Consider the following 12,500-nt stretch of genomic DNA (forward strand, 5'->3'; position numbering starts at 1 on the left):
CGAGGAGCTGGAGGATTAGACAATTTTACATCGGCATCAGGATGGATAACAAGGACGGATGCATAGGTCCGAACCGAATCGGTTGAGCGCGAGCAGCCTTTTGTTAGTTTAAGAACATATGTGGATCAGGCGCGATAAGCATGACTACCAATATTAGGCTCTTCAATACGACCGTGAATCTAATTTATTGCTAGGGAGCAGAGGACTTGTAGAACCAGCCGCCGCCGTCAGCATAACGAAAATCCTGTTTCCATTAAACACCTGCATCAGGAAGATCCTCAAGATCCGCTGTTCATATTAGGTCCCCAACGAGGAATATGAAGAAGAACAAAGCAGAATCCCTTTGCAAAAGACAGCATCTTCTAAGACGTTTTGCGATTCATAGGCTACACCTATGGCAATCAGGCATCACCTACGACTAGACAATCCTCACCTGGATCCCTCAAGGGAAAAGAAAACGAGGGTGGCCTAGAAAACTTGGAGCCGCGACGTGGATGAAGATGCTAAAGAAAGACGTTGGGGAAGCTGCAGAGGCTCGACAGGAGGAAGCGATGGGACTACAGGCGAAGATGACGATTGGTTTTAAAGTCGTAAAAAAAGAACATTTTTATACTTGAAAATATAAGATACGATTAGAACACGCTACTATATGAACTGTTACTCCATAGCTTAGGTATACAATTAATAAATGAAAGAAATATGTTGCAAACCAACGCAAATCATTATATTATTATTCGGAGCACATGAAAACTTCGGAGCTCGGGGTGAGCGGCGGTTTGGGAATAGAAAGGGCGTATTCACTCTATATACATGTATATAAGTGTATATATCTCGATACACATGTATGAAGAGAGCCATATACATTTTCTGGAGCATAGATTTGACCACGATGGATCGGTTTACTAATCACGTGATGACAGGATGAGCGTGATATGGCGGACAGTCTAACGTTAACACAATGACCCTATGTGAACTGCAGGATCAAATGTTACAGTGAAAGGTAAAAGTAATGAATGTAAAAACACTGTCTGACGGGATAACGCTTAAACAACCCATTCCGGACGTCAAGGTATCACTGTTATGTCACAGATAATCAGAACTAGACTTGTATAGGAAATATGAATTCACAAGCCTACTGAAAATGACTTGGGCATATAAAACAAGTTCTAATAAGTATAAAGTCGATTTCACTTGTTTGTTTTTTTGTTTAATGCTGGGCTCTATGTTTAAGGTTAGGGTAGGTCATCAACCCATTAATTGCTTCATGTGATTTTACATTGACCGTGATTACCCTAGAATTAATTGCTTATGGTTCACTTGTATAGGTTGGTTGTGTATTGTAGATGTTTTTTTATCTGTTAACTTTCTTCTTTCAGTGCGAACTGATGGGCAAACTGAAATGTTTTGCTAGCTTTTAGCCGGTTCCAACTCTAATTGATCATTCTAAGGTAATCCCAGCTTTTGTATTATTATATAAATATTTTTGACTTGTATTGTACAAACAATTGGTCACTTGTTGTAAATAAGAAACAAGCGGACAAGACTGTTTCGCCTCATTTTGTTTCTGGAATTAGATCGTGTCGTATAATTGTCCTGTATTGTCGACGCGCGTTTCTTCAATGGCATTTCAGAACATTTTCTGTTATAATATTATTATAGTCTTTCAATGATCGACTTACCAATAAATATAATCGATTATTTTACCTGTTTCAGTTCAATGAGACGCGTCTTTGATAACCTGGCCCAATACGAATTTTAATTAGGATTAAAATTCTCTTATTTTAACTCATACATTTTAATGTAAGTATCATGAATGCTGTTTTATAAATTATAATTGCGTAATTCTATTTCTGTTAAGTTGCTAAACTATTTAATAAATCAAAGACTACCGAGACGTTGTGAACAAACTTGAAATGTTACTTTGTATTTACTGAGTGTCCAGCGTTTAAGAGTACGCGTTATGCATGACATGTCACCATAGACCAATGCCATTGTAAAATTCAATGCAACTTTAAGTTAAAAGGTCAACTATGGTTATAATGTACCTTGTCCGAAAAGTAATTAATGGGGCTCATTTAAGTTACCGGGATTATATTTTTTAAACCACATATTTTAAAATAGTATGCCTAATATGTTTATCCCATTAATAGCGTATCTTGCACAAAATAAATTATGCCCGAGCTAAATGGTCATATTGATTCCATTTAAAATAAATTTCTTAACGAATTACATTCTGATTAACAAACTTAAAATTTTGTCGACAGGCATTTTTAATTTTTTTTTTGTTTTTGCTGTTCGGAATAAGAGTTTTTTTCTAAATGAAGTTATTTCGAGCCAATATATTTACACAAATGTCACATAGTGTGCTTTTTCAAATAGTAATCGACCATTTGTTATAACGTTAACTGTTATGAAACTCATTGTGGTTATTCAACTCACCAATTTATATGTAATGAAACATATATATTTACCTATTGTTAAGAGTAAATCGTACATAAACACAATATATCATTCATCGATACAAATGTAGATGGTGTTGATTTATCTTGACATGACAATATTGTCAAAAACTTACCGTGCAGTCTCATCTTTGAGTGTAACTTTTTACCAGTTACATTTAAGGTATGTTTAGTTTTCAAGATTTATAAAATATATGCATAGATGATAGTCAGTTTCTGTTTTAATCATGAAATAAGTTATGCAAATATCGTTAGGAACAACCACAACCAAATCACTGATGGAAGCCATGGAAACAACGACGAGAAAGGAAGTATGAAACTAAGTTTTATCCTAAAACATGTCATGTAGTCGAATTGATCGTTTAGCAGCCTCTCTACTGTAGCGCAGCTTTATTAGATCAAGATATAAGTCACATAATTGGCGTCGCACTGAAGTGCGGCGACTAGTATGTAATACGTTTTTTTTCGCTTATGGGAGGAGAAGTTATTTTACGGATCAATGTATATATTTTTGTTGTCAGAATATCTTGCATAGTGGTGATTTTTTGTGTAAATTAGTGTAAATAATTACTGCATTTGTGCCTTTTACATTTATTACAACATGTATTGCCAATAATGCAAAGCTAATTGTTTTAATTAATAACTGATCACAGGGACTGGGCAATAATAAAAGATCACAGGGACTGGGCAAATACGCGAACCGGTGAAACTTTCTGGTTTTGTTTAAAAACAAAACTTCATTGCCCCACTATCCTAGCAACCACCTAGTTATTAATAAAGGCGCTATAGAGCGCGAAGCACAAAACGTATTATTATTGTAATAATGAGTCTTGATAAAGGAACCAGCTGCTTATCAATGAGGAGCAACATCACAGCACCCCAGTCTCATTACTATCAAGTCCTCCTTCAGGTTTGTTTAAGAACCACATATAGAAGTCCGCAGGCCTGACCCGTATCTTGCCAGTGGTATGGACCCTTGGGTATGGACCTTTAACCCCGCTCACTATCCAGCGTCTAAACTTCCGGGTTTACATTTAAACCGACTATTAATAGCTTATAAATATCTTAGTAAGAAGGTGATTTTTTTAAGCGGTTCCGTAGTGTAGTGGTTACACGCTCGCTTCACATGTGAGAGGCCCCAGGTTCGAGACCCAGTAGAATCAAATTATTTTATTTGTGTTCTATGTTAACTTTTGTTTTGATGTAGACATTTTAGTTAAAAAAAATATGCTGTTTTATTGTAACCATTTTTTTGTTTTTATTATGATCATGAAATATATGTGTTAGAGGGTGGGGGGTCGTAAACACATTAAAACGTTGACAGTGTTTTCATATCAATGAGTACTCAACCCCTATCGTAAATGAGCAACGTAAGAATAAGTTCAGAATCATCTCCCCTTGAAGTTGAGAAAAATATGAAATTACGCTTACAATATAGAGCAGATTTTTTAAAACCTACACAGTACTGTTCCATTAATGAAAACTGCACACGGATGCCAGTAAAAAAAGGAAACCAATGTAAATAAAATATGATATATTTGGGAGTTACAACACAAAATCATAGATAAAGGTTATTTGGGGGTTATAACACAACATCATAGATAATGGTTATTTGGGGTTTTAACACAAAATCATAGATAATGGTTATACCAGTATCTTTTTCTATTTTGTTTAAAATAATCGGCCAATATATTAATATTAACAGTAGAAAAACAATCGCTCCATGTCACTTCATTGAGTGCCTTTTACACTGAAATTCCCGACGCCCTTTGATGCTTTGCATCAATACTTATCTTGCACACGTCTGTAATACATTTTGTATTGCGAGTAAACAGTGTCACAATTTTGCACAGTGGTTTGAACTGTAATGATATATATTTGCACATTGATTGCATGATTAATGAATATCTACATATGAATTCGTCTGACGAATTTGCTAAATTATTTCATTTTAGATATAATGGCAAAGAATTTATATTTGCAATCAAAGTACTCGCTTTCTTTCAGACACCTACTGTGCACCGGTTTTTGAAGTCTACGATTTGCCATTAACAGGTACGGACTTACAAATGTAACTGAGGAGCCACTTGTTACAAATGCAAGATAAGCGAGGTTGAGATGAAGTTTAATTTCAGTTAAAATATTTACATATTTAGCTCCTTTTAAAGGAGCACATTGATATATGCTTGCCCCTTGTTCCGATCGCCAATCAAAAATTGATTGTGCAACCCACAACGAAAACATGAATTTATAACATATACACTACTTGAAAAGTTAACTAAACATTATCGTAAACAACATATGTACGCGTACCCATTTTGGCAACAATAGGTACAGCAAAATACACTGTTGTTTGTTCCAGACCTCTAAATCAGAATGATAAAATAGTTTCCTTTTCTTTGGAGGACCCTTGTATGTCAAGGCGGAATATTATTTAAATTCAGTTTGATAAATGTATTCAAAATATCGTTTTAAGGGCGCAATAAACTTTGACAAAAATTGCATTTTAGTATCGGGAATATGATTGCCTAAGTATCTGATGCGAAGTAAGTATTTCCACATGAAAATAAATGAAGATGAAAAATACATTGGTTGCATTTTGTAAATGAAATTAACTGAAGCTTGTAATCCATCGTTTATAACTGTCAGCTGCATGTGTGTAAATAGTGTAAAGAAATAATTATGAATTGGTGGAAGGTACTGTATGAAAACTAAAACCTATAATGTTTTAAATTGTGTCATCGAATCGAATGCAAATATGCTTTTAAATATAATTTGTTTAAGCATTACATGTGAAAATTACTAACACGTTTGAAAATAATCTTATTGACGCAGAAAGCTGATTTATGCTTGAAACATGTTTTCTAATGACAATGCAAAACTATTTATACTCAATGTTACCATAGATACTTAATATTTCATTGCAGAACCGTCAGAGGACCCCATCAAACAATCACAAGAATATCGCAATGAATTAAATGAATTGAGAGGTTAGACAATTCCTTTAATATCCGAAAATAAGGTGCATTTTATGTTTCGCATTAACACAATTCATCCATTTTGTTTAAAGCGGTTTGGTTTTCTCCTTTGTTATATGTTCTTTTATTCTTTTCCAACGAATTTGTTTGTTCGGAGGGGGGGGGGAGGACTGTTTACAATTTCCCCTTTTGTTGCTGTGGGAAGGGAATTGAGTCAAATAACCATGTCATATTGGCAAGTGTTATTAATCCATGAAAATCAACAGTTCGTAACATAACGGTCTGTTCCATTTTTTTTACGTTTTTATTTAACATGTCTTATAAATTATGTGTTTTTTGAACATCTGACACAATTGTTCAAGCATTCTACCAGTTTTATAATAATGACAGAGTTTTAAAAAGTTTCAAACATGATTGCTATTTCCATATTTGACACAAATTTGTACTTTTTGTACTATTCATATTTCAATTCGTAAAATATTTTTAAATACGTATACTTTTTCAGCCATTTAAGCTGATGTCGATTTGACTATCAAAACCCAAAATCTTATTAAGGTCATCATCATATGTGTAATCGGAACAGCAATAATTTTAAGATATCATTATCTCCAAGCTAATAAATGTGCTGTCAATTTATTTCAGATATGGATTTGACGTCGATTTATTTTAAAATAGTATGTAAGAATTTTTTTACTACATACTTACACGCAGTTTTCTGTAAACATGCAAGGATTAAATAGTTTGCAAACATAACCGATTACACGCTGTAGATGCTAAATGACTTAAAAGTAATCGAATGATGGTAGAGGGTATGCATATGTTTATAATCCATACTTATCTATATGACAGGCATGTTACAATACGCCTGTCACTTGTAAGTTGTTGCCATTGATATTCATATCTACAGATGTGCCTTACATGTCCAAATAGCTAATAATGAATATTGTTTTGAAGTAAAATTTGTATGCATGCTAAAATGAATCGCGGGTTAATATAAATGTAAATGGAAAAATTACAGACGGATGATGAAAGTTGGATACTTGTCAAGTAGGAACGATGTTTAGTTGAGTTGTCAAGGTAACTGGCTCTTGTAGAATGCAAAAAGTAGCCATATATTTAGAGAGGGCTTATTATGCATCGGATAGTAGATATAAACATTTAGGGAAGTATTTGGGTTGGAGGATCCCTATCGGTAAAAATAACACAAGAGTTCAAATAAGTTCACAAAATCAAATGCAATTGTTGTATATTTCTTACACTAAATTATTGTCAAAACATAGTTATAGTAGAAATAATGTGAATAATAAATCAACAGCAACTATTTCATACATTTATATACAGTGAATACAAACATTTATGTAATACTAACGATATATTGATTAGCCGATTAAAACATTGTTTAGTTAGTTTGCCGTTTTAGAATAGGTATTGGAGGAGTAACAGCCTGACGTGGCCCATTTTGATATAATAGGTTATTTTATTTAGCGTCCACTAATATGAAGAAGTTAACAAACGTCGCATGGGTATAACAAAAACTGTATTAAACTGTATTAAAATTGCCGACCGGTTGAATGGTATAACGAAATAGACAACTCAGATTTTTTTCTTCGCGCAAGCGCTTATGAACATATTTTCGCGAATTACATATACACTGTTACTTTAGAAATTATCCAACAATAATAAAATAGTGTATATTTATAATCACTATGTGCTTGCTGTAAATTGTGCCTTATTTCCATTTACAATGATAACATATGAATAGACTATCAACCGTATGAATCAAAAAGCAAGTATTTACGTTCTTAATAAACGGCCACCGGAAAAAACTTGCGAAACCGAAATTTCGCAAACTTAAGTACCCTTTTTCTTAAGGTTTGCTTATTTGTGATTAAGTATAAGATAAAAGTCTAACTTGTGATTAATAATTGGTTATTTTTGCTTGTTAAATGCGTTTTTCTTCACTATGAACTATATTTGCAAAGTTGGGGTTCCCATGGGATTTTTGTATTATCCCATGGGATTTTTCATTATCCCATGGGAATTTTGGTTTCTCCCATGGGATTTTTCTCCAGCTTTTTTTATGGGAGAAAAAATCCCATGGGATTTTCAAAAACATAAAACACGTTCGTTTGTGCTTAGATATCGATTTTAAGCATTGTTAAAGCATTTGTGCTTATTTTCGTTCAATTTTATTTGATAGAAAAAAAATCCCATTTTTGATGGGAAAAAAAATCCCATGGGATTTTTTCTGATTTTTAGAGATTTAGTCATGTAACCTTCAGAAAAACTACCTTTTAACAAATGATGAGCATTTCTCGCGATTTCAACGCGTTAAATCGTGTTTTAAAAAAATAAAAAAATCCCATGGGATTTTTTTCCCATGGGATTTTTTTGTCCCATGGGATTTTTTTTCCCATGGGATTTTTTTTCCAATGGGGATTTTTTTAAGGTATAAGTTTCTAAAAGCTATAATAATAATAATAATAATAATAATAATAATAATAATAATAATAATAATAATCGTGCTCAATATGATGAATTTGTACTTTTAAGCGACTAACATTTTTATCGAGCCGATCGTCGAGTCCCAATGGTGAGTATAAGAGCAATTTACCAGTACAAATAAATCTCACTTGTGTAGAGAACGCTACCGTACTATAAAATAATCTTGATAATAAGTCATATCATTTCTCGACAGAAATGAAAACAGTATCCATATTGATGTCAGCAATGTCCCCTGCTATGATAAATATTGACAAAATGAAAAACCTTGACAATAATTCCGTGTCGAATACGCATTAGATTATAGCAATCAAATTCATATAAGCATTGATAAGATAATATGCGAAAATGGGTCTTATGTCAAATACGGCCAGCGTAGCTCCATTCCATAATGTCCGGTATTAAGTCACGTCAAGTTTCGTGGTCGAATTATAGCATAATAATCATTTTCACATTACGCGAATCATATGAGTTTCCCTACATATATTGTGTTAACATTTATGTTACACTAATGTGCGATGATGAAAAGGGGATTTCGGTAATTCTACATTCGCCCCGCCTAGTACCGAAATCCCCATATTTACGCCTTAAAGGGTCAATAGGTCATCGGTATGAATGGTTTTTGACTTCACATGAATGTAAAGGTGCAAAAAAATGATATTAATTTTAATTATTAAGCACTCTTGACAGCATTAAGTTGCCTCTCAGTGGGGATTTCGGTAATTCTACACTAGAACTTAAACGCGCGCCGGTACCGAAATCCTGCTGTACAAACCTTCAAGTGTCAACAAAATTATTATAGTGTTTTTTTTCATTAGCAACCAGTGACATGTATTATCTCCCATTCGGTTACTTCTTTTGGAAAATAATTAGCGGGGATTTCGGTACTGCTACATTCGTACGCCCAGAGCCGAAATCACCCATGTTTACGCCAATCCCCCATATTACGCCTTAAAGGGTCTATATGTCATTATGTTTAGGTTTTGGCTTTGCATTAATGTTGATTTGTACACAATCATATTAGTGTTAATCATTTAAACACTCTTATCAGAATATTTTTTCCATTATTAAATAGTTAATTAATGTGAAAATGTGTAAACGAATGTAAAAAAAGGTAAAATGTACATTTAAAACTTGGTTACACAAAAGTATATGTAAATATAACATGACATAGTAATAATAAGTCTCCAGAAAGTATTTCCAAACAAATCTGATGAAACAAATGATATCGTACTACCTTATTTACAATATGCTATACACTTTTGCAATTTAGTTATCAATGTTTAATCAAAGCATAATCAGCATATGTTGCCTCTTAGCGGGGATTTCGGTAATTCTTAACAAGCACATAAACCCGCGCCGGTACCGAAATCCCCGCTGTACAAACCTTCAAGTGTAAAAAAATACTGATTTAGGTTTAAATAAAGGGAACAATAGTATTTTCGGCCACCAAAAAGCACTTCCGCGTCAACAAAACGATTGAAATTATGTCAGAAACCCAGCTTTTCATTGTATATATTGCAATACACCATCGGCCGCCGAGAGCGGAGTACTGCGCTTGGCCGCTAACAATGTGGATTGCATCAAATTAAATGTCAATTTTCGATTTTATTACAAAAATAAACACTGCCTTTTATAAATATGTCAAGCACGTACACTTAACAAAAAAATCGATATATCTTTATGTAATGTAGAAAGTAAAGCGCTTTATATATAACAATGTTTTATAATGTCTCTCTGGTTGAGAAAAAAAAACTAAACAAAACCATGTAGAACATATAATATGTTTTCATAATTAAAAAAAAAAAATTAATGATGCACGTGATGTTTTATAATTGATATAAGTTCACGTGTCATTGAACGAGTTAAGGGAGAGATGCGAATTAAATTACACATAATTAAAAACGGATACTATACTGTCAGCTTGATTTATAAATTGTGTTCCATCGCGCCAATATATTCATTGTTCCATGAAATTTTGTATAAAAGCAAAACGATTGAAATTATGTCAGAAATCCTGCTTTTCACATGAAATGATCTTTAACACTTTATTTATTCCAATCAGGTAAATAACAATTACAATAATAGGGGAAAGTCTATACTGTGTATTAGAAACTTGTTGTGGTGATCCCTATCTTATCCGCTCAATACACATCCACCTGGCTACTGTACAGAAAAAATTAGATTTACTTCCAAAATAACTGATTTCATTAATTGCTAACTTGTTGTCTACATTTTAAATAACAACGATAATGGATCAACATCACCGTTGCACAATTATTAAGTTCACAGTAATCTGTACTTTAAATAGATAGCCTAATTAAAGACGGTGCTAATAAAGAACAAAGCGTGAATGTGGATATTAAGAAATTAGATCCTTTTTTGCATGACACTGGCAGTATATCATTTTATCTTATATAAATAAGCCACATTTAAGACATGGATAAAATTAAAATAAGACACATTTGCATCTTTCATTTCTTAAAAAAAAATAAGCACGCAGTCACATATAAATAAGATACATTGAAGACACAGAAAAAAATAAATAAGACACATTTGCATCTTTCACTAAATTTTCTTGAAAAAACATGTGAAACTGAAGAAAAACATTTATTACTGACACATTATTCTAAAAGTCGACTGACAACTTAAGTTCAAAGAGGGATTTACAATTAAATAAGATCCATTTTCGCATGATGCTAGTTGTAGAGCAAGCAATACATTTCTTACTGACACATTATTCTAAAAGTCGACAGGCAACATAAATTCAAAGAGGGAACCACAATTAAATAAGATCAATTTTCGCATGATACTGGTTGTATAGCAAGTAGTCACATATTAATTACAGCTTGCATTAGTTGCAATAATTTTGTTAAGTGCGCGTGCTTCTGAACGTTGCGTTAAGCGAGAGTGTTGTCATTTTGTTAGTTTTATATTTTGGTATTATGTATGATTATTGCTTGTTTTGAATTTGAAATAAACGCTTTCTGGCAAATAAGCATCGTCTTAATTTTAATACAAATAATGAACATTTGACATACAAAATGTCCAATAACATACCGACAATAACATTATATATGTTAATTTCTTTGCATGTTTATACCGAAATTATAGCCGACATCGGCAGTTAGGGAAATTTTGTGACACACTTTAACACATCAAACATGCATGATAGTTCTTTTTTCATATGATATTCCCCTGGTTGCTTACCGGTGTATTGGTGCAGTTGATAACCCCGCCGGGACTACAGTAGGGTGCTAATACACACGTGTATCGTGTTCAATACAATCGTCTTAATTTAAATACAAATAATGAACATTTGACATACAAAATGTCCAATAACATATCGGCATTAACATTATATATATGTTAATTTCTGTGCATGTTTATACCGAAATTATAGCCGACATCGGCAGTTAGGGAAATTTTGTGACACACTTTAACAAATCAAACATGCATGATAGTTCTTTTTTCATATGATATTCCCCTGGTTGATTACCGGTGTATTGGTGCAGTTGATAACCCCGCCGGGACTACAGTAGGGTGCTAATACACACGTGTATCGTGTTCAATACCCGATCCATGCTACAACGTGTAAGAACGGGAATTTCGGTAATTCTACCTTTTTAAGCTTGCGCACCTCTAATGGGCACATATCCAAATATAATTTAATTAATTATTTTCCTAATCAGCATCATTTCACTAAACTACATGCAAATTTGTAGGTAGGCTTTCCACGCTTAAAAAAAATAAACCGATTTTTTCAAAACCACCCTCACGCTCGGCTTTTGTCCAGTTTATTTTCACCCCTGGGGTATATAAAAGTTCCATAATTCATTCAAATTTCCAAATATGGGCATGCAGTTGGTGTGTACAGATGCAGTAAAGGTGATTAAAGTTTAAACAAGATGAAATAAGTATTCTTTTACAGACACTTATTTTTTACAAATTTTAATCTATGGAATAGCGCCATGAAATGTAAGTGATTTCAGCCAAGTAAAAATTGGGTCGGTTAAAAAACAAAGTGTCATAAAATTCAAAATAGTATCATTTTAGTTATATTTTAAACTAAGTTTTTATAGAAACACTATATACAGCAAAAATACCAAAAAATAGACAGATTTACCGTTTACTTTTTGAAATAAAAATAAAAATGCAACATGCAGCATTCGTATTTTCAGCAGTAAATTAATCAATTTAGCCATAACGTTGTTTTAATGTTAAAATTGAAGGATGTGCATACAATTTTCAACATATTTTACAATAAACATAGCTTATGTGCTATATTAAATCAAATTACGTTAGAAAAGAAATAAAACGCGTCGCAAAAAGTATGCGATGTCGGCAGGAATCGAACCTTTTCGGGAAAATCCCAAAAGATTTCTTATTCATCGCCTTACCCACTCGGCCACGACAACTTCACATATGTATACCCTTAAATTAGATATATATAAGTAAACAGGTAAAAAGGCTCGCTCGATCTTTGAAGAAATCGCGAAATCGTATTTTTCAGATGATAATTGGATCAAAGTCAATATTTATAGTGAAAATAATGTAATCT

The 12,500-nt window shown here is 33.0% G+C and overlaps 1 protein-coding gene across 7 annotated transcripts in view; it reads left to right on the top strand.

The window, feature by feature from the left end:
- Window positions 1–12,500, top strand: part of LOC127854040 (uncharacterized) — a 183,001-nt gene that overhangs the window by 33,168 nt on the left and 137,333 nt on the right. The window contains exon 7 of one of the 7 annotated variants that reach the window (XR_008036892.1): window positions 6,080–6,111. The exons of the other annotated variants lie outside the window; for them this stretch is intronic. The gene's annotated coding sequence lies outside the window, so the exon portion shown is untranslated. The remainder of the gene's footprint in view (window positions 1–6,079; window positions 6,112–12,500) is intronic. 7 annotated transcript variants of the gene reach the window in all.

This window comes from Dreissena polymorpha, chromosome 12 (genome assembly GCF_020536995.1).
Source record: "Dreissena polymorpha isolate Duluth1 chromosome 12, UMN_Dpol_1.0, whole genome shotgun sequence".
Lineage (NCBI taxonomy): Eukaryota > Metazoa > Mollusca > Bivalvia > Myida > Dreissenidae > Dreissena > Dreissena polymorpha.